Below are 23791 nucleotides of genomic sequence, written 5' to 3' on the forward strand. Positions count from 1 at the left end.
TCCTGTCCTCTACCATCTTCTGGAGTCCATTTAAGCTCACGACTACTGCTTCAGTGACTCCATCCAGCCACCTCATTCTCTGTTGTCCCCTTCTTCTATTGCCCTCGATCTTTCCCAGGATTAGGCTCTTCTCCAGTGAGTCCTTCCTTCTCATTAGGTGGCCAAAGTATTTGAGTTTTAGCTTCAGGATCTGGCCTTCTAAAGAGCAGTCAGGATTGATCTCCTCTAGGACTGACCGGTTTGATCGCCTTGCAGTCCAAGGGACTCGCAGGAGTCTTCTCCAGCACCATAGTTCAAAGGCCTCACTTCTTTGGCGCTCAGCCTTTCTTATGGTCCAACTTTCACTGCCATACATTGCAACTGGGAAGACCATAGCCTTGACTATATGCACTTTTGTTGACAGGGTGATGTCTCATGTCTCTGCTTTTTAGTGTGCTGTCTAGATTTGCCATTGCTTTCCTCCCCAGGAGCAAGCGTCTTTTAATTTCTTGGCTACAGTCCCCATCTGCAGTGATCTTGGAGCCCAGGAAAATAAAATCTGTCACTACCTCCATTTCTTCCCCATCTATTTGCCAGGAATTGAGAGGGCCAGATGCCATGATCTTGGTTTTCTTAATGTTAAGTTTCAACCCAAGTTTTGCACTCTCCTTCTTCACCCGCAACAAGAGGCTCTTTAGTTCTTCTTCACTTTCTGCCATTAGAGTGGTATCATCTGCGTATCTTAGGTTGTTGATATTTCTTCCGGCAATCTTAATTCCAACTTTTGATTCATCTAGCCCTGCCTTTCTCATGATGTGCTCTGCATATAAGTTAAATAGGCAGGGCGACAGTATACAGCCTTGCCGGACTCCTTTCCCAATTTTGAACCAATCAGTGGTTCCATGTCCAGTTCTCACTGTTGCTTCTTGACCCGCATATAGGTTACTCAAGAGACAAATAAGATGGTCTGGTACTCCCATCTCTTTAAGAACTTGCCACAGTTTGTTATGATCCACACAATCAAAGGCTTTAGCATAGTCAATGAAGCAGAAGTAGATGTTTTTCTGGAACTCCCTAGCTTTCTCCATGATCCAGCGTATGTTGGCAATTTGATCTCTAGTACCTCTGCCTCTTCGAAATCCTGCCTGTACTTCTGGTAGTTCTCGATCCACATACTGCTGAAGTCTAGCTTGTAGGATTTTAAGCATGACTTTACTAGCATGAGAAATGAGTGCAATGGTGCGATAGGTTGAACATTCTTTGGCACTGCCTTTCTTTGGAATTGGGATGTAAACTGATCTTTTCCAATCCTGTGGCCACTGTTGAGTTTTCCAAATTTGCTGGCAAATTGAGTGTAGCACTTTTACTGCACTGTCTTTTAAGATTTTGAATAGCTCAGCTGGAATACTGTCACCTCCACTAGCTTTGTTGTTGCTCAGCTTTTCTAAGGCCCACTTCACTTCACATTCTAGGATGTCTGGCTCGAGGTCAGTGACCACCTCATTGTGATTATCTGGGACGTTAAGCTCATTCTTGTATAGTTCTTCTGTGTATTTTTGCCACGTCTTCTTAATCTCTTCTGCCCAGTGGTGTAGCGTGGGGGGTGCAGGGGGGGCCGGCCGCACCGGGCACAACATCTGGGGTGGCGCACTCGCACTGAGCTGCTCAGGGAGCCCCAAGGGCTGCACAGAGTTGGCTTGGCTCCGCTCTCTAGCTGCTCTTTCTTGCAAAGCGAAATAAGTCCGGCAGGTGAGATGGGCGGCCACATAAACTGAATAAAATAAATAGAAGCGGCCAACTCTCCGCCCAGGCTCAGGCCAACTGCAAGCGCCCCGCAGGCGCCCTGGCAGGTTTGGCTGAGCGAAGACGGACCCGCTGGCCGGCCGGCCTAGCTTCGTGCGCATGCATGGCTTTATTTAGCGGGGCTCACGTGCGAGCTTGAATGCAGCGGCTCTTGCAGGCCGGAGCCCCGCCCAGCCGCCCTCGAGAGGGACCCGGAAGCATCCCGCATGCGCGCGACTCTTCTTGGAAAGTCTACGCCGCTGCGGGGCGCGTCTTTTCAGCAGTGCCGTGACGTCACTGCCCGCCCGCCCCTCTATTTCCGCTTCCGGTTGCCTTGCCCCGGGTGCTGACAACCCACGCTACGCCACTGCTTCTGCCTCTGTTAGGTCCCTGCCGTTTTGGTCCTTTATCATGCCCATTTTTGCATTAAACGTTCCCTTCATCTCTCCAATTTTCTTGAAAAGATCTCTGGTCCTCCCTATTCTATTGTTTTCTTCTATTTCTTTGCACTGTTCATTTAAGAAGGCATTCTTATCTCTTCTAGCTATTCTCTGGAATTCTGCATTCAATTGGGCATATCTATGTTTTTCTCCCTTGCCTTTCGCTTCCCTCCTTTCCTCAGCTATTTGCAAAGCTTCCTCAGACAGCCATTTTGCTTTCTTGCATTTCTTTTTCTTTGGGATGGTTTTGGTTGCTACCTGTTGTACAATGTCGCGAACCTCTGTCCATAGTTCTTCAGGCACTCTGTCTATCAGATCTAATTCCTTAAATCTATTTGTCACCTCTACTGTATATTCAACAGGGATATGATTTAATTCATACCTGAGTGGCCTAGTGCTTTTCCCTACTTTCTTCAGTTTAAGCCTAAACTTTGCAAGGAGAAGCTCATGGTCTGAGCCACAGTCAGCTCCTGGTCTTGTTTTTACTGACTGTATAGAGCTTCTCCATCTTTGGCTGCAGAGCATATAGTCAATCTGATTTCTGTGTTGACCGTCTGGTGATGTCCATGTGTAAAGCCATCTCTTGGGTTGTTGGAAAAGAGTGTTTGCTATGACCATCGTATTCTCTTGACAAAATTCTATCAGCCTGTGCCCTGCTTCATTTTGTACTCCAAGGCCAAACTTGCCTGTTATTCCAGTTATCTTTTGGCTTCCTACTTTAGCATTCCAATCCCCCATGATGATAAGGACATCATTTTTTGATGTTAGTTCTATAAGGTGCTGTAGGGCTTCATAGAACCGGTCAATTTCATCCTCTTCAGCACCGGTGGTTGGGGCATAGACTTGGACTACTGTGATATTGAATGGTTTGCCTTGGATTCGAACTGAGATCATTCTGTCATTTTGAGGATTGTATCCCAGTATTGCTTTTCCTACTCTTTTATTGACTATGAAGGCTACTCCATTTCTTCTGAGGGATTCTTGTCCGCAGTAGTATACCTGATGGTCATCTGAATTAAATTCACCCATTCCTGTCCATTTTAGTTCGCTGATACCTAAGATGTCGATGTTCAGTCTTGTCATCTCTTGTTTGACCACGTCCAGCTTTCCTTGATTCATGGATCTTACATTCCAGGTTCCTATGGAGAAAGAATCTTTACAGCATCGGACTTTCCTTTCACCACCAGACATATCCACAGCTGAGCGTCCTTTCGGCTTTGGCCCAGTCGCTTCATTCTTTCTGGCGCTACTAGTACTAGCCCTCTGCTCTTCCCCAGTAGCATATTGGACGCCTTCCGACCTGAGGGGCTCATCTTCCAGCGTCATATCGTTTTGCCTTTTGGTACTGTCCATAGGGTTTTCATGGCAAAGATACTGGAGTGGTTTGCCATTTCCTTCTCCAGTGGATCACGTTTTGTCAGAACTCTCTGCTATGACCTGTCCGTCTTGGGTGGCCCTGCACGGCATAGCTCATAGCTTCATTGAATTACGCAAGCCCCTTCGCCACGACAAGGCAGTAATCCATGAAGGGGATGGTGATAGCTATTTAAAGACAATTCTTTTCTGAACAACTTTGACTTGACTGTGTCTTCCTGGTCAGTTTTGCTACTCTTTTTCTTTGCCCTAACAAGGAAGGAAGAGATCTCAACTGCCAGTCTACGGAGCACTTTCTGTTATCACACAGGGAGTTATTTTGCAAAGACAGCGATGCCTTTTACCACTCAGGTATGGATTTGTGTCAAAAGCTTGGCCTTCATCCCTGCAGGGAGTTGGATTTTCAACGGAGAGTGAGGGAGAGAGCTCTGCTGTTTTGTGCAGACATGCTGTTGCCTTGTCATCCACCCTGGGGAACAGCAAACATTCAGCTGGTGGACATCTCTGGAGGGTAGCCGATATTACACGAAGCAGGTGAGACAAACTGAATGGAGAGTTGAGCTGTCACACCGGTGGGATTTCTCAGCTGTCAGGTTTAGGTTGTAGGGCCTGTGAAACCCATCCAAAATTTGAAAGGTCACAGAGCTCTTGAGTCCAACGTCTGACAAACCAATGGATGATGTGTGTGAGTCCCGACGACTCACAGACTGAGTCCAGCATGGTGTTTTTTCCAGACCTTTCCCAGCAACCCAGCTGTCAGGCAAAGCCTAGATTTGAGTCCTGGGAGGAAAAGAGTGGCAACGCCAGTATGGCGCTTGATCCTTGTCACTAGTCAAGTGGCAGGTGGAGGATTTAGTCCCACACCTCCTGCTGCTATTCACATGGACACCCAAGTCTGCTGTCTTCCGGAAAGTCCTCACTGTCAGGATGGCACTTCACTGTGCTACTTTGACCAGCTTCCACCCTGTCCCCAGTTTCAACCTCAAGATGGAGGCTGCAGGCAAATGCTCTCCTCTTATGCAGCTGGGTCTGCTGAGTTGTGACATTCTTCAGCTCCCATCAGGTAGCTAGAATCATATGGCTGGAAGGGAGCTTGGAGATCTTCTAGCCCAGAGGTCCCCAACCTTTTGGGCACCAGGGACAGGCTTCGTGAAGAAAGGTTTTTCCCTAGACTGGAGTGTGCGTGGTTTTGTGTGCTACCTGCATCCCACGGATGGGCCTTTGCTTATTTGTGCGGTCTGGTTGCTGGCATGCCGCGGCCTGGTACTGGTCCACGGATCGAGGGTTGCGGACCCCTTTTCTAGCCCAAACCCCTGCTGTTCCATGGATTGATTGTTTTCGCTATTAGGAAATTCTTCCGAATAGGCTAAATTTCCAGGTTAAATCTCTGAGGAGCTTCCACCCATCGCTTCCTGCCAGTGGTGGGATTCAGCCAGTTTGCACCAGTTCAGCAGAACCGGTAGCTAACTTTTTTTGTTGCCCAGGCCCAGAATGGATTTCCGGAAGCAGCATCCATGCAGAGAACCAGTTGTTCACAAATTTGAATCCCACCACTGCTTCCTGTCCTGTCCTCAGGTGCCCTAGGGGAATTAATCGATTCCCTCTTCCCTGGGAGATCCCTTCAGATATTGAAATCCTGCCATCATGTCTCCCCTGAGCCTTTTCTTCATTAGACTAAGTATACCTGCCTCTCTTTGCCATCCATCGTACGGCTCCAGTTCCCTTGTCATTGTTGTTGTTTTTCTCTGCACTCTTTCTAGGGCCTCGGTGTCTGCTTTGTATGGTGAGCGGAATTGGACACAGTATTGCAAATGCACCTCCAACCAGCAGAGCTCCAGTCAGCTGACCCATGGTGCTTTGACACCTCTGAGGTCAAAACTGCTAATCACTCTCTGTGGAGTCTCTGATGAAGGGGCGCCCCAGCTGTGGAGCCTCTTAACAATCCTGTGATTCAGTTAACAACAGATGTGATTTACTTAACCTGGCAAAAAAGGTGGTAAAATTGGGCTTGTCTCACTTAACAACGGCCTTGATTAGCAGTGGAAATTCTGGTCCAATTGTGGTCATAAGTTGAGGACTACCTATATAGCATCCTTTCCTGTCTATAGCATTTTCCAGTGAGGAAAAAAGCGAATGGAAGGTTAAATCCTCAGGCTCTTTTCAGGGGTGCTACAGGATTAAAGGAAAGACCTCATTAACTCGAGTTGGATCTGTTTTCTTAGCAAGTCTCCAAACCGTAATTGTGGTCTTGCTGAATTAGTTCAACTGTTAACAGTTTGCTCCTGTTATCGCCATATCGTGAACTGGACTCCTTCTGGCCTCCCAATTGGCTTTGAAGCGTTGGCCATTCACAGGATGTCCTCAAGGGGGCAGAGCCACCCTTTGGCTTCTAACCCCTACAGAAATGACCAGGGAATCCTTTAGGACAGGGGTAGGCAACCTCGGCTCTTTTATGACTCATGGACTTCAACTCCCAGAATTCCTGAGTTAGCTGACTCAGGAATTCTGGGAGTTGAAGTCCATGAGTCATAAAAGAGCCGAGGTTGCCTACCCCTGCTTTAGGAAAACCAGCTTAACCCTAGAATTGGTGGCATTCTAGGAGGAGAGAGCCCTGTGGAGTCTATGGTGCTGAAAAATCAGAACAAATGTGGTCACACTTTTTTCTGACTGACAGATTTTATTAAAAGGGCATAAGCTTTTGTGAGCTGCAGCTCCCTGTGTCAGTTAAATAGAGTGACTAGGCTGATGTAGGGTTTTAAACTGGGGTTTGGTGGGAGGGAATAGAAGGGAAGGCAGGTGGGTTTCTTGGGTGAAGGTTGCACCTGAGACAGATTGCAAATACCTGATCAATTAAGAATTGTGTTATCAAGGAATTAATAGTTATCAAGTCCATTCCGTTCTGCTTGTGGAGACATTCTGAGATTGCCTGAAGCTTTTTCATGCAGGTGAGGTTAGCAGCCTGTCATGCAGTAGTGGAGTTAACATCCCATTTCTTCCAAAACAATGACTTTTAGGTCTGCAGTGTTTCTCAACCCCGGCAGCTCTAAGCTTTTGTGGACTTCAGCTTCCACAGTTCCCTGGTCAGCATGCTGGGAGTGCTTGTAATACGTCTCACATATATAGCCACATATAACCCCATCTGCATCACCAACCTGTCTTTGCCTCCTTTCCACTCTTCCCTGCCTCATCCCAATTTAAATCCTACCTATACCAGTTTAGCTACTCTAGGCATCTGAGGAAGTGAACTGCAGTCATAAAAGTTTATCTCTTTTAATAAAGTTCTTAGAATTGATGCACACCAAAAGCGAAGTAGATAAAATTGCATTTGTTAGCTCTTGCCTCTGAGGCTTCCAATAGAAGACCTCTCCTCCTCCTCCTCCTCCCCCATTAGAAACAGTAAACAACCTGTATGCCATAAACTAGATTTCACGAGCATCTAATTTATTGCACTTGTCTGTAATTTGATATAATCTTCCACATATATTAACCTTTGGGACCGCCTACTTTCATCTAATGCCCCTATCCCTTCTTTTAGACCTTTTAGATTCTAGTTTTTGTCTCTACTTTTTCTTATAATACATACTACACATCCCACTGAGTCATCCTTTCAGTGATATTTCCCTACCAGATTCCTCAATGCTTTCTACAGTGACAGAGCTTCTAATATGCTACCTTCACTGGATCCCAATTGGGATACATTCAGAAATGATCTGCCTTGAAAATAGACCATGTTAAATTGTATAGCACAGTCCAACATCAACACAAGAAATGTTTTATGACATTTTGTATTATGTCACAAACTAATGTCTAATGATAATTTTTATGTCATAAAATGTTTATAGAATTTGTCAAGTTTCAAATCCACGGGAATCATGGGTCCCAGATTGTGGATGCATTCTGTAAGTTAACCCATCTGAGGTCTCTTGATTCAAAATGTTTGTTCTATTGTGTATCATTGTGCCCAGTTAAAGCTTACAGAAAACAGAGTTTTAGTTATGTGTGTGTGTGTGTGTGTGTGTGTGTGTGTGTATCTTTGGTCATTCGGGTTTTTCCCCGCGTAGAATTGAAGGTGTAGGAGCAACGTTTCGACGGAATCCCATCCGTCATCCTCAGGCTGGTGGCTTCAGCTTCCTTCTTCTGGGAGAAGCATGTGGTAGTGGCTGTTTGTTCCTCTTTTTTAAACTGCCAGAGGGGGTGTGTTCTGTGGGTGGAGGTGTGCTCTGATTGGGTGGGGGAATAGGTGTGTTCTGATTGGGTGGGAGTGTGTTTTGAATGGTGGGTGTGTTCTGATTGGGTGTGTGTGTGTTTTGATTGGATGGGCTGGTCTCAGCTGCCAGCCTTAGACCTGAGCTGGTGAGTTGTGCTGCTTTTGTTCGGCTTTGTGTTCATATATATGAGTCCGAAATGCATATCAGCCTCCCTAAATTCTTTGTTAGTAATTTACACACACACACACACACACACACACACACACACACACACACACACACATATATATATAGTGGTTATTTACACAAAACACCTCTAACCTGGTCAGTTAATGATTTAGCATTTGTATAATGTGCAACTCCAATTAATTCTAAGTGTTGGTTTTGGGATTTAGCATACAATGCAAACCCAGCCTATTAATTTATTCTTCAGTGTGTTGTGTAAACTTAGAAAATAGGTTAAAGCAGCATTAGATCTCTGTGTTGGGTCAGTGCAGTGAGCATGTGGTTGAATGATGAATAAGAATGTGCTTCAACAATAAATAAGTTGAAGTGTAGATTTTGAGTTCACTTTTCTGTTTAATAGTTAGTTACTATTGTTTATTTTTTGATAATGATTAAGATTTTTTCTGATTGCTAGTATCTGCTTTATTTTCTTTGGTATTAAAAATATGAAGATGCTCTTAAAATGAACTCAGTTTCTGGATATTAGGTGGATGTAACCAGGCAGTTTTCTTAGCAGTGATGTGAAAGTGGTTTACTTGGTATATTGCATTTAGTTTTGGTTTCCACAATGTAAAAAAAGATGTTGAGGCTCTAGAAAGAGTGCAGAGAAGAGCAACAAAGATGATTAAGGGACTGGAGACTAAAATATATGAACAAGAGTTGCAGGAATTGGGTATGTCTAGTTTAATGAAGAGAAGGACTAGGGAAGACATGACAGCAGTGCTCCAATATCTCAGGGGCTGCCACAAAGAAGAAGGAGTAAAGCTTTTCTCCAAAGCACCTGAAGGCAGGACAAGAAGCAATGGGTGGAAACTAATAAAGAAGAGAAGCAACCTAGAATGAAGGAGAAATTTCCTGACAGTTAGAACAATTAATCAGTGGAACGGTTTGCCTTCAGAGATTGTGGGTATTGTACAGCCATTTGTCTGAAATAGTAGGGTCTCTTGCTTGAGCAGGGAGTTGGACAAGAGGGGATAATGAGAGCTGTAGTCTCAAAGGTTAGTGGACTGAATCATGAAAAAGTTGAAAAGGTAAGCAGTACAGTATATTCCACTCACTCCCTTCTCTTCTTGATTATCTGCCCTCATGTTCAATCCACGCAGAGCATGGTTTATCTTCTGTCTGTCCCTTAATTTAGGAATACTGGAAATTATTTTGCACCACATTAGTCTTTCTCAGCGACTTGTTTGGAAAGAGATGAGAGGTGTTGATGTCCTTCTTTATTTACAATCTATTACTTGGTTGAGTGTACATGTGCATGAATAAAAGCCTGGGAGCGTTAAGAATCAATTGTTTTTTCTAGACAAATAGCTCTGTGTGTATGTAAGAGAGAGGCAGAGAGTGGGAGCACTTATGTAAGAGAAGTGCAATCTATTATCCATGTATTAATATTTCATAGGCAAGAAGGTCAAAATCTGCATTTAAATGAAAATATTGTTTGAAAAAGCAAAACCTCCGATTTCGAACTGCTGAACCTTGTCTAGCTCTGAAGAACCAAAGACTTGAACTGCTGGGCTTGTGAAAGGATAGGGCATCAAGTGAGGATTGACAGAGAAAGCTGTCAGATAAAAGCATCAGCCGTTTGTCTCCATCAGTAGCATTAACACAGAGATTTTGCTTTCCAATCTGCCTTTAATTTCAAAGTAATTTTGAAGGGTGTGGAAGGAGCTGCTGGAGTGAAGCAGGGACTTGGGTCTGATTTAGAAATCTCCTGTCAGGATTCAAGGCCTTATCAAATACAGATAGGCCTCAATTTATCACTTTGCTAGAGAAAGGTTCCCTGTGGACGGACTCTAGTACAAGTCCCAAAACTTGGAAGACTAAATCTCTGGTCCCAGTGACCGACTCAGATTGCATCCTGCAACATTATCCTACGACACGTATATTCATTCGCCTTCATTCGTGAAAATTTGGATGCTTGGCAACTGGCATGTTTATGATGGTTTCAGTGTCTTGGGGCCACATGATCACCTTTTGCGACCTTTTGACAAGCAAAATCAATGGGGAAGCCAAATTCACTTAACATGTTACTAACTTAACAACTGCAGTGGGATAGAATCCCACTACAGTGGGATAGAATCAAGATCACGTGAAGTATTAATACCACTTTACAATGCCTTGCTAAGGCCACACCTGGAATACTGCATCCAGTTTTGGTCACCAAGGTGTAAAAAAGATGTTGAGACTCTAGAAAGAGTACAGAGAAGAACAACAAAGATGTTTAGAGGACGAGGCTAAAACATATAAGGAACGGCTGCTGGAATTGGATATGTCTAGTTTAATGAAGAGAAGGACGAGGGGTGACATGATAGCAGTGTTCCAATATCTCAGGGGCTGCCACAAAGAAGAGGAAGTCAAGCTATTTTCCAAAGCACCTGAGGGCAGGACAAGAAGCAACGGATGGAAACTAATCAAGGAGAGAAGCAACTTAGAACTAAGGAGAAACTTCCTGACAGTTAGAACAATTAACTAGTGGAACAACCTGCCTCCAGAAGCGGTGAATGCTCCAACACTGGAAGTTTTTAAGAAAAGACTGGACACCATTTGTCCAAAATGGTAGAGGGTTTCCTGCCTGAGCAAGTGATTGGACTAGATGACCTCCAAGGTCCCTTCCAACTTTTTATCATTATTATTATTATTTAATGACTGTGGCAAGAAAAGTCATAAACTATCTTGCTTAGAAACAGAAATTTTGGGTTCAGTTGTGGTCATAAGTCATAATGTACTGCAATTTAAAAATATAAGCTTCGAAAGATGACTTTTAAAAAAAAATAGTTTTGTGTATTTTCATTTGCTTTTCTGTAGGATCAGGCCTGGCCGATACCAAAGAATGACCATAGGTTTCTGCTTGTGGGGTAATGTAGCTTTGTTGTCTCTGATTACTGGCATTTCTGGGGTGACAGGGGTGATTGGCATAGCTGGGCATCAAGTGTGGCACCTCCTCGAAAAAGCTTTTCCTGATCAGCCAGGCTTCTGACTTACTTGCTACCAGGAATCTAGATTTATTTCAGAGAATTTTGGACCTATTTGTGTTCAGCGGTAGCTGTATGAGATGACGAATTGGGCAGCTGGGCTTGCTCTGCTGGGATCTGAAAAGATCCGTTCTTACTACCAAAGTTTAGGGAGCCGCAGTGGACACACACACACACACACACAGAGAGAGAGAGAGAGAGAGAGAGAGAGAGAGAGAGAGAGAGAGAGAGAGAGAGAGACTAGTTTGATGGAGGGGAATCTAGTCACCAAAGCAGAACTGGGGGAAGGGAGCTCTTCCCTAAATGTGATCTTTGAACCTTCTTACACTTTTTTTTTTTTGGAGTATCTATCCAGATTTGGGAGGTCATAGCGGTTTATATTCCCTTTTTTTTCTTGGTTCATCAATCTCTGTCTTCTGTTGTCTGGAAGGATAGAATAAAGGGAAATTGCTAACTCCCTACCTCTTTGATGTTCCAGATGAAATTCTTTGGGGAAATGAAGACACCACTTTTTAAATTAATGATTCCCCCACCCCCCCCCCAGATACTCCCTCCCTTCCCTTCTGAATGCTTGTTTCGTCTTCTTCAACCTCCCTCTCTCCCCACAACCCCTTAGCTGGGTCCAGTTTTTCAGGGTTTGGAGGTTTGTTTGTTTGTTTGCTCCTGTGGAAGTAGGGGGTGTGTGGTGTGTGTGTGTGTGTGTGTGTGTGTGAGGAACCGTTGATACCTTAGAATAGATCTCTCTGTGTTCTGACTTATTTGCTACTAGGAACATAGATTTATTTCAGAGAATTTTGGACCTATTTGTGCTCAGTGGTAGCTATATGAGATGACAAACTGGGCAGCTGCCCAGCACTTGACATTTGAAGGCCTTTCCAGTAAATGAATTTCAGTAAATAAAAGAGGAAAGCAGCATAAAACTGAATACTTCCCAACCCCCGCTGAAATAAAACTTAGACTACTGCTAAGGAGCCACTTTGGTGTAGAAGTGAAGGCACCAGGCTAGAAAACCAGGAGACTGAATTCTAGTTTAGATACAAGGCTAACTGGGTGACCTTAGGCCAGTCACTCTCTCTCAGCCCTAGGAAGGCAGCAATGGCAAACTATTCTGGAAAAAAAATCTCATCAAGAAAACTGCAGGGACTTCTCCAGGCAGTCTCCAGGATGAATGAATGGAAGAAGAAAATCTTGCTAGGAAAAGAAACCTGAAAAGGAAGAGCCAGGTTTATATATAGATAGACCTCGACTTACGACCACAATTGAGTGCAAAATTTCCATTGCTAAGCAAGACAGTTAAATGAGGTTTGCCTCATTTTATGACCTTTCTTGCCACAGTTGTTAAGTGAATCACTACAGTTGTTATGTTAGTAAGGTCCTTTCCAACTTTTATTATTATTATTATTATTATTGTTATTATTATTATTATTGTTATTATTATTATTATTATTATTATTATTATTATTAGTAGTAGTAGTAGTAGTAGTAGTAGCAGTAGTAAGTTATTAACAATAATAGCAGTAGCAATAACATTTACTTAAGACTCATATACCGCTTCATAGTACTTTACAGCATTCTCTGAGTGGTTTACAACATTAGCATATTGCCCCCAACAATCTGGCTTTTTAGTTTACCAGATGGAAGGCTGGGTTAACCTTGAGCCCATCAGGATCGAACTCCAGACGGTGGGCAGAGTTAGCCTGCAATACTGCATTGTAATCACTTGATATTAATTGTTAAGTGACTCTGGCTTCCCCATTGACCTTGCTTGTGTCAAAAGGACACAAAGGATGATCACATGGTCATGGGACACTGCAACACTCATTACTATATACCAGTTGCCAAGCACCTGAATTCACTTGACCTTGGGAATGCCGCAACGGTCGTAAATGTGAAAAACATTCCTACATCACTTTTTTCAGCGCAGTTCTAACTTCGAACAATCGGTAAGCAAATGGTTATAAGTTGAGGACTACCTCTAGTGGTTAAATACACCAGGCTAAAAATAGGGGGCCTGTGAGTTCTAGTCCTGCCTTAGACATGAAACCAGCTGGTGAGTTTAGAATAGTCACTTTAGCTCACTTGTTTCATTTAAAAAGGGTGTTAACTTTATTTTCATGGCTCTGTCATGGTTTGAGAATGTTTAGACTACAATGAGCTGTAATAGCTGGGCCTGGTTATAAAAATCAGTGTTCCAAAGGGATTCCCCGCCCCACTTTGCTTCCAAATTTCTTAAGCCCACCTGCTGCTAATTTTGCCTTATAGGGAAAATGCCTGAGTTTGTGTTACCAGTGACTAATAGCAGTTATTGCTCTATATCTATATCTTTGAGATGGTTTTCTTGTTTTTTTTCTGTATTTCTTGTTTTATTACCGTGAACCATCTGGAATTGGGTGGAATAAGGCAGTATATAAATGGTGCAATAATGAACAAACAAATAAATGTTAGCTAGCAAAGACAACAGAAACAGGATGGGACGGTATGATGCTCCAGAGATAGGCAAGCCAGAGAGAAAGTGGCAACCACAACCTTACTGTCCTTCTGCCATTTTAAAGCACTAAATCAGAACAGATCACTGCTTGTATTATCTGGCCACCCTTTAATTCCTGCAGAATTTAAAAATAATCTCAGTCTTAGTGTCAATGCTGCTAACATCGGATGTTCTTGCTTTGACAAAAGATGAAGAAGCAGCTATTTTATATTTCTACTTGTGTATCACTTTTAGAGTTAAAGTTAGACGAAGATGGGAGGGGGAAGGAAGAATATGCATGGGGGATTAGTTAGACATAACAACATAGCAGCAGAGCGTTTTCAAAGCTGTATGTAATAAGAGACAAGAACCGGCGGGTTAAGCTAAGGAGGGAAAACTTACCCTTCAAACTAATTGGAGAATGTGATTTATGACGGTTAACTAAAGGAGGGAACTATGCTTTAATATGATTGTGCTCAGGGGAGGGGAATCCAGATTTCGGCTTTAACCAAATATTACCGATGTTATGTTGCTCTAATAAAGACTTTCAAGGTAACCAATGCCTCAGAGTTCTTTGAAGAGTTCGTCCATCGGAAGCTTGACACTTAGTGTATGCAGAATGCTGAGGTAATGCTAAACTGAGTTCCTAGCTGTACAGGTAGTCCTTGACTTACAACAGTTCATTTAGTGACCATTCAAAGTTACAATGTCATTAAAAAAGTGACTTTTGACCATTTTTCATACCTATGGCCGTTGCAGCATGCCCATGGTCATGTGATCAAAATTCAGATGGTTGGGAACTGGCTTACATTTATGACAGTTGCAGTGTCCCGGGTCATGTGATTCCCTTTGTATGACCTTCTGATGAGCAAAGTCAATGGGGAAACAAGATTCACTTAACAATCGTGTTACTAACTTAACAACTGTAGTGATTCACTTAACAACTTTTGCAAGAAATGCCATAAAATGGGGCAAAACCCACTTGACTAAAGTCTCATTTAGCAACAAAAATTTTGTGCTCAGTTGTGGTTGTTTAAATTGAGGACTTAACTGTATTGGGAGACCGAGATAAAAAACCTATCTTTCCATTAGCATAAGGCTCCTGAATGGCACCATTCAAGGCATTGCAAACTGAGGAAGTGAATGAAGTCCCAATGATGTCAGTTTTGCCTTTACAAGAGATGTCTGTTACTCAGAGAGTTTAATAAAGGAATTCAACTAGCTATTCACATCAGTGTCTGAGGCCCATCACACCACTCAACACTTCCCCTCATTCTGCTCCATATGTGGAAGTGGAGTTGTGGTCTTCTATATATATATATCAGAAGCATCAGAAAAATCACTGAATCTGCAGAGCATATCGCAAGACTGTGAAGCCCTCCATTCATTGCTTTGATTCATGGATCAACTTCAAAGGAGAGATTCGGTTGAAGCTTCATCAACTGAAACACCTTTGTGATTCTCATCACAGTCTTACCGACACTGTCAGCTCAGAAGACACAACATGAGAAGCCAGTAGAAAAACAGGAGCCAGCTTTATAGAAGACGGTGACTTTGACAAATCACAAGACAGGTTTAGGCTGAGTGTTAATGAGACCAGAGGCATCACAAGATTTTCTGATGTCCATCTTCTCTCAGGTCTTGAAATGGGATGTTAGGTAGGCCTGTAGGTTAATTTATTTATGATGTTGTTGATTTTTGTTTTACTGACTGTAAGAAGGAATGATATTTTTTGGACCTCTGGCACATGATAATGTATTTTGATTGGTTGTGGCTGTATTTTAGTTCCAATTAATTGAGACGTTCCATTGTTTTTTTATTTTAAATCCTTGTTTGCTGCCCAGAGTCACAGGATGGATGGATGTATATATACGAAAACATATATATATATATATATATATATATATATATATATAGAGAGAGAGAGAGAGAGAGAGAGAGAGAGAGAGAGAGAGAGAGAGAGAGAGAGAGACAGAGAGACAGAGAGACAGAGACAGAGACAGAGAGAGACAGAGAGAGAGAGACACAGAGAGAGAGAGACAGAGAGAGACACAGAGAGAGAGAGACAGAGAGAGAGAGAGAGAGAGACAGAGAGAGAGACAGAGAGAGAGAGACAGAGAGAGACAGAGACAGAGACAGAGACAGAGACAGAGACAGAGAGAGAGACAGAGACAGAGAGAGACAGAGAGAGACAGAGACAGAGACAGAGACAGACAGAGAGAGAGAGAGACAGAGAGAGAGAGAGAGAGAGAGGAAGATGGGTAGGTAGATTCATTTACCATCATAGCTTTAGTAAACAGTGAGGGCTGATTTGCTTCCCTCCTCAACTTTACGAGGGAGGAGGGATATCTCTGCCCCCTTCTTGATAGGCTCATAAGCCATCTCCCATCTCCAATATGTTGTCCTTTTTATGTAAACCCATTAAAGTGCCATAAACAGCAATATAAGTGATGTCACAGCCATTTGTTTTGATGTATCTTAGCCTTTAATAAATCAACAGCTGCTCAGTTAATAGGAATATGGGAATGCAAGATCTCTCTTGCCAGCAGCTGCTGGTAAATGAAAAAGCGGTCATCTGCGGGGTTGATTTTTATATATTTATTTACCTGGAGGGTGGATGGAATGTTTGTTTCTTTTCTTCGAGCTGCCAGTAATGAGAATAACAAGAGGCAAATCATGGATTGGGTTATTATTATTTTTTGCTTGCCTGGTTCTGTCATTTCCCCACTTCTGCTCCTGGGAGGGTGGGGGGACAGGGAGGAGGGGAGAAAATGGATATTTTTCTAATGATGCTGTCATTGATGATTGCTCCCAAAGATCCAAACCACATGATTAAGGGGCAAGCAGGACAAATCTGCCTGTTTGCTCTTTTAATGTGAACAGCAAAGTAGCTAGCGCTACACTAGGTGGTTCTATCTGACTTAGAACATAGGACAGACCTTGATAAATTGAACCCTTGTGGATTGTAATAAAGAGAAGCACCTCTCTTGGGTTCTCGCCCTTTTTCCAGATCAAATTTATAAGCTTTGGGGGCTGCACAACCAACAGGCTTTCTGTAGGAGTGCCTTTAACAGCTTCATTGCAATGAGCAGAGATTGAAATATTCAGTCAATTGCCACAATTGGACACAATTGCCCCAGACCAGTGACCCCCCCCAATCTTTTGGGCATCAGAGATCGGTTCCGTGGATCAGAGGGGCCGTGGTTTCATGTCCTGCCTGCATCCCGTGGATGGGGCTTTGCTTGTTGTGACACCCAGTTTTTGGCATGCCATGGACCATTGCTGGCTCAGGGACTGAGGGTTGGGGACCCCTCACTTCATAAAAGACTTGCAACTTCCCTCTCTCAGCTTCTGAAGTCTGATCGACCGACATTATTTAGAAACCAAAACTATGATTTGCAAAATTTGCAGAAACCAACCAAAAGATTAGATATTGCACAGCAGAATAACCTTCCAAGGACATAACCTAACCCAGATTAATCTGCATGAATTCCACCTCAGATTAGAGTCCTCTGCTAGAACAATATCTGTCTCTTCCACACCTGATAGTGGCCAAAAGAGGCAAAAGTTTCTCTTATTATGCCTAGATTTTTAGTTGCTAAAGCAACAGTTCCCAACCTTTCCAGCTCAGCAGATCAGGTAAAGCGGTGGGAGGGAGGGGAGAGAGAATGGTTGTGAGCGCGCGTGTCGCTTTCACAAATGAAGCTTCACCTGCTGTGGCCACATTGCATTACCCTGCTGTGTGATATTACCGTAGTGGCCTTTTTTTGTGTCACCTTCTAAGTAGATCCTTCATTCGTGCCAGTGTAGTTGTTCCTTCTTTCATGCATTGGGCTTCATAGAAGAGAATATTTGTTGCTTGGGGTTGAAGGTACTTGGTGTTCTCTGAGCTTGGTTGTTTTCTTGCAGACTTCATCAATTCTAGAAAGGAATGGGGTTTGCTCTCATTTTATATACTAGGGATGGTTCCTTGGTGGTTCCTGTTGTAACACAAACTCGGAGAGCACCAAGGACTCCACTGGGCTTCGTGTCTGACAGAAGGCCCCTGGCTGGTGTGTGAATAGAGAGTCCAGGTGGGGCATGGGCAGAGGCCCTGACTGGTGCACAGGAAAAGCCCCAGCTGCACCAGCATAAAAGGAGGTGCAAAGAAAAGGCCTAGCTAGTACAAAAGTGGTACATGTTGAAGCGCACAATGGCAGCAGACAGGCACCATCTGGTAGTAGCAGGTATGCAGGCACCCCAAAGGGCAGCGATTGGGGGGAGATAGGCAGTTAAGGGTGGCAGGGAAGGGGGAGGCAGAGGAGGGAATCCCTTGCCTTACCAAGGCTGGGTGCTGGGAGAGACAAGCCAGGAATGGCTTGGATTGGGGTAGTGTTGTAACGTATGTAATTTAAGGGTTCTATCTCATGATTTATGATGGTTGTGTTTTATGATTACGGTCATGATTTATCACTTGTTGCTTGTATGTACACTGAGAGCTTACGCACCGGAGACTAATTCCGGTCATGTGATGCCACACTTTATAACTGCAGAAATTTCATTCCAAATTACCACTGTTAACCGAGGACCATCTATATAGGTTAAACACAAATGGCCCTGTACCAATCGTCTTTCTCACTAGCGTTTACTAAACACGATTATCCACGGGTGTGATCGATCAGTCAATAGGGCACCCACAAAGGTAGGATAGAAGCCGCATCTGTTTTTTATATTGTGTTGCATTCCAGCTTTAAAGAAACGCAGACTATAAATGTAGCCAATTCAATTAGTAGAATCAATTATCTGCAAAAGTAGTGTTTGGATTTCCAGGATTTGTTTTTATTTTCTAATGCCTGATTGAAAATTTGGTATTTCCAGTTGTGTCACATTCAGGCAAAAATGACCAGGGGTTGGGAAGGATTTATCTTCCCCACAGAGCTGGGAACCACTTAAGAATAAGGCTGGGTACAAAATATATTAGATTATGGTTAAGCAGCTTAAGACATAAAAACACATTAGAACTTTATAGTGGTCTATAAATTACAAGGTTTGCAGCATGTACTTCCACAATGGGAGATAATTACATTCATTAATCTACTACTAAGAGCACATTATGTTGCTTTTCCAAATACTGTTTGTGTTCAGTTTATTCTTGGGCCGATTGGCTAGGAAAAGATGGAATTAAAAAAAAAAAGGAAAAATCTATCCTTTTTCATCTGTTTTGTAACTAGCAGCAAAATGTAAGCATGAAGGCTCAAATTACAGATCATGGTGGCAAACAGCCATAGGTGTGGTGAATCATAGATTTTCTGGTTCAGTAATGGCCATTAGCTTAAAGATCTCCACTCGTATCTATAAGTGAGATAAAAATACATTTATCATCCTTGTCCTTAAATCATTATAACTATATTCTGGTTTACCATCTGCTTAGTAGAGTGGTTTTCCAGTCCACCTTTAAATAAAAATTAAAGACATTTCATATCTTATATTATCTTATAGAGCCAGTTTGGCCTAGTGGTTAAGGGGCTGGTTTAGAGACCAGGAGACTGTGAGTTCTAGTCCAACTTTAGGCATGAAAGCCAGTTGGATGACTTTGGGCCAGTCACATTCTCTTAGTACAACCCACCTCACAGGGTTGTTGTTGTGGGGACAATAGGAGAAGGAGAAAGTATTATGTATATTTGCCACCCTGAGTTACTTATAAAGTAATAAAGGCAGTGTAAAAATCTAATAAAAAAATACATAGAAGCTTCTTCAGGGGAGAGGACAATGATCTCAAAAATCTATAAAATGGCAAGTGTGTCATCTCAAATCAAAGTCCCTGTATCTTTACTATATGTACATACAGACAGTCCTTGTTTAATGATGGTAATTGGAACTAGCAATTCCATCACATGACCATGCTGAATGACAACAGTGGTTTCCATGGTTCTTGTTGCCATTCTTAGGCAGATCCCATTTGGTTGCAGCACCTCATGGTTGTGTGCCATTTGCAATCTTTCCAGAAGCCAACAGCAAAGTCAGAAATGGTGATCACAAGACTAAGGAATGCTGCACTCAGTGTAGTTGCGAGCTGGTTGCCAAGTGCCCAAATTGTAATTATATGACCACAGGGTTGCTGTGTTGGCCACAACAATGAACAGATGAAAGTTCCCTCATTCAGTGCCATTGTAAGTTTGAACCATTCCTGGACGAGGGGGTCACTAAACAAGGATTACCTGTACACGTACACAGGGGTGGAGCTTTGATCAAAATGTCCCACCTGCCATTTTGTAGATGTTGATCTCCCACTTCTGTGAATACCTCTGTCCATTAGGTTGGCATTTCTCTTGTCCCTGTAACTTGTACAGCTGAAATGCCTCTCACACTCTAGGAACTTTTGGAGTTAGTTTCCGTGAATTCATTCATTATTACATGAATCTTTGATACGGCCTTTCTTTGTTGTTGTTAGTTGCGAAGTCGTGTCCGACCCATCGCGACCCTATGGACAATGTTCCTCCAGGCCTTCCTGTCCTCTACCATCTTCTGGAGTCCATCTAAGCTCACGTCTACTGCTTCAATGACTCCATCCAGCCACCTCATTCTCTGTCGTCCCCTTCTTCTATTGCCCTCAATCTTTCCCAGCATTAGGCTCTTCTCCAGTGAGTCCTTCCTTCTCATTAGGTGGCCAAAGTATCTGAGTTTTAGCTTCAGGATCTGGCCTTCTAAAGAGCAGTCAGGGTTGATCTCTAGGACTGACCGGTTTGATCGCCTTGCAGTCCAAGGGACTCGCAGGAGTCTTCTCCAGCACCAGAGTTCAAAGGCTTCAATTCTTTGGCGCTCAGCCTTTCTTATGGTCCAGCTTTCACTGCCATACATTGCAACTGGGAAGACCATAGCCTTGACTATACGCACTTTTGTTGACAGGGTGATGTCTCTGCTTTTTAGTGTGCTGTCTAGATTTGCCATGGCTTTCCTCCCAAGGAGCAAGCGTCTTTTAATTTCTTGGCTGCAGTCCCCGTCTGCGGTGATCTTGGAGCCCAGGAAAATAAAATCTGTCACTACCTCCATTTCCTCCCCATCTATTTGCCAGGAATTGAGAGGGCCGGATGCCATGATCTTGGTTTTCTTAATGTTAAGTTTCAACCCAACCTTTGCACTCTCCTTCTTCACCCGCAACACGAGGCTCTTTAGTTCTTCTTCACTTTCTGCCATTAGAGTGGTATCATCTGCCTTTCTAAAATGAACTAAATACATTTCTGCAATAAAGCTATTTTGGTTTTAATGATATTGCACATTTTTAGTACATAACTTTCAAAAGATGTGTTTGCTTTTAGATGCACATGTGCCCAGGCGTCTTGCAGTTTCAAAATGTGTAAGTTGACAGATGTGGATGCCCATGATGAAAACTGGGCCAATTTGTGTGTCCGGGCAATGTTGGTGCATCTACAGAAAAGAATGGGGATTCTTTCTTGAGCGATGACCATCTTCCAGATTTTGACCTCTTCTCCTGGATGCAACTAAGGTGATAGGATTAACAGAAGAGAAAAATTGTAGCTTAGGGTTGGAACTGTGTGGTCCTTGGTGCTCTCTGAGCTTGTTATCTTGCTGACATTTCATTACCTAACTAGGTAACATCATAAATGTTAGAAGGGAATGGGGTTAAACCATTCCCTTCTAGAACTGATGATGTTACCTAGTGGGGTAATAACCCCACTTTTTTCTAGCACTGTTGATGCTACCCAGTTGGATAATGAAATGTCTGCTCAGAGCGCGCCAAGGACCCCATGGAGAAGGGATTGTATGGTTTTTTGCACCTCCCCTCAAAGCCAGATGCTAACAGTCTTAATTCACTGCTCCATTGATGGTGCAGCAGAGACTGTTATGCTGATTGTCATAAATCAATGACCATTGAAATCCATAAATACCTTTTTCACATATAAAACTCTCATTAACTCTCCCACTATTCTTAACAGGTTCTTATCTTCCCTATTACTGCAAATACAAATCTTGAGAAGTTTAGTCAATGCTGTAAGAAATTCTTTCTCTCTTTTTCATTGTTTTCCATCATGGAAAAATATCAGGTTCTCCTATTTAACTGTTCTACTTAACCAGCCTTTATATCCTTCGCCTGGTTAAGTAACTGCTGAAAGCATAGATTGTGAATTAAGAGTATTGGCAGTGCATCTTGTAGGTTATCAGAGAACATTTAATTCAGTCCACCATGGGAATAAATCTAATGTTTAATCCTCTATTCACTCTGTAATCATCTCTCTATTGATCGTGGTGCTTCCCTTCTCGTCTGCTGAATGCCTGCACAGGGTTTTAGAAAGTTTGCTATGCAATGAACGGAGGATGAGACTGATTCCAATCTGATACGCACACATTATTCAACAGAAAACATTTGCCTTTGGTGGTAAATTAATGCTGCTTGTTGGAGAACAAATAGGAACATAGGAAGTTACCATTTATTGCTGTGTTTATTGGAACGTCACATGGACAGTGTTCACATGACTCTGGAATGCTGCAACTGTTATAAATACATGCCAGTTACCAAGCATTTAAATTGTGATCATGTGACTGTAGGGATGCTGCAATGTTCATAAGTGTGAGGATTGGTCATAAGTCTTTTTTTCAGTGCTGTTGTAACTTTGAACGGTTGCTAAATGAATGTTCATAACTCAAGGACTGATGTGTGTAACTTAAACTAAGACAGGAATCTACCTTAAGCAGCAGTATGCCATATCTTTCTGTCTGTCTGTCTGTCTGTCTGTCTGTCTGTCGTTCCATCTAGTTAGGATTGATTTTAAGATTTTTTGTATGCAAAGCATGCTTTTTCACACTTAGCCATGGCAATTCCTCTAAAGATAAATTTAAATGGCCAGATTTCATGCTTCTGTCTAACAACTGAAGAGGGCTGAGTTTGCATATCATGCTCAATTTTCTACATTTAGACAATACATTAGGTTTGCCCAATATTCAGAATCTTTAACTAAGCAAATTGGGTTCTCCCAACACTCTAGGCAACAAAAACCCAGAGCACATCAGTTAAGCATGTGAAATATAGCAGTTTGTGTAAATACATCCTTCACCTGGTTAAGCATGTCATATGAACAGAGTCACTGAGTCAAAGCATTAAATGGTCTACCTGACATAGACTTATATACACTAGAGTTGAACAAAATGTGTTTTTTTCCAAATGTTGTCAAGCTGCAACACCTCTCATCCTATTCCATAGGTGAGACCAGCTCAGGTTGTAGCGTGAAGAACGAGTGATGTCCATGGTTATAAGGGCCTTTCTACAGGTTGTTCAGGACGTGGTAGCTCAGTGGGTTAGGACACTGAGCTTGTCGATCAGAAGGTCAGCAGTTTGGCAGGTTGAATCCCGAGTGCCACGTAACAGAGTGAGCGCCTGTTACTCGTCCCAGCTTCTGCCAACCTAGCAGTTCGAAAGCACGTAAAAATGCAAGTAGAAAAATAGGGACCACTATGGTGGGAAGGTAACAGCATTCTGTGCACCTTTGGTGTCTAGTCATGCCAGCCACATGAACACGGAGACGTCCTCGGACAAACACTGGCTCTTCAGCTTTGAAACGGAGATGAACACCGGCCCCTAGAATTGGAAACGACTAGCACGCATGTGCAGGGGAACCTTTACCTTTACAGGTTCTCCTATGCACTAATTGTGCCTATTTTGGGACTGGAAAGCCATATTCACAGAAATTTGTGTCTTAGCCATCTCTTGGCTGGATTACTCTAATTTAATATATGTAGGGCTGCCCTTGAAGAGCATTCAGGAACTGCATCTGGTTCAGAATGCAGTGGTGCAGTCAGTTTTTGGTGCTTTATGTTATCCTAACATGGAACTTGTGTCTCCAAATAAGTTTCAGGTGCAATTCAAGGTGATGGCTGTCATCTCTAAAGTCCTGATGTAGGAGATGGCAGGCTGAGACCAAGGGAGAGGTCAAGTGCATTGTCAATCTTGAGTCCCTTTGGGTCCACAAGAGATATAAGTCCAGCCCACGTTGAACTCTGTTGGCTCTTATTTACTGCCAATTTGCCTTGGCCATTAGTAGTTCAGATTCTTGTAGAGAGCATTAGCATGTAATAAACCTATAGCAATTAGAACTGCCTCCTTGCTTCCTGATTTTTTGCATCTAACATCTACGTGACCTGGGATCAGGGTACTTGCTTGCAACTACCAGAACTGTTAAGACTGATTTGCTCTTTCGCCTACATTTTCTCCCTCGCTCGTAGCTCTTGGTAAAATCATGTCCCAGGAGTTTCTTTTTCTGGAAATGCCAACTGGACAGTTGACAGAATGAACAGGGTTGGTAATGGCCCAATATCTTTCCATTAGGAAATGTCATCCTAAGGATTGTGCTT

At 42.9% G+C, this 23791-nt stretch overlaps 1 protein-coding gene across 1 annotated transcript in view; it reads left to right on the forward strand.

Annotated features, from left to right (window-relative positions):
- The window catches only part of LOC310650820 (autism susceptibility gene 2 protein homolog), a gene marked incomplete at both ends in the record, with an annotated part of 430057 nt that overhangs the window by 182825 nt on the left and 223441 nt on the right, over positions 1-23791 (forward strand). The gene's annotated exons all lie outside the window — the stretch shown is intronic.

Source organism: Vipera ursinii (assembly GCF_947247035.1).
Source record: "Vipera ursinii genome assembly, chromosome: 1".
NCBI lineage: Eukaryota > Metazoa > Chordata > Lepidosauria > Squamata > Viperidae > Vipera > Vipera ursinii.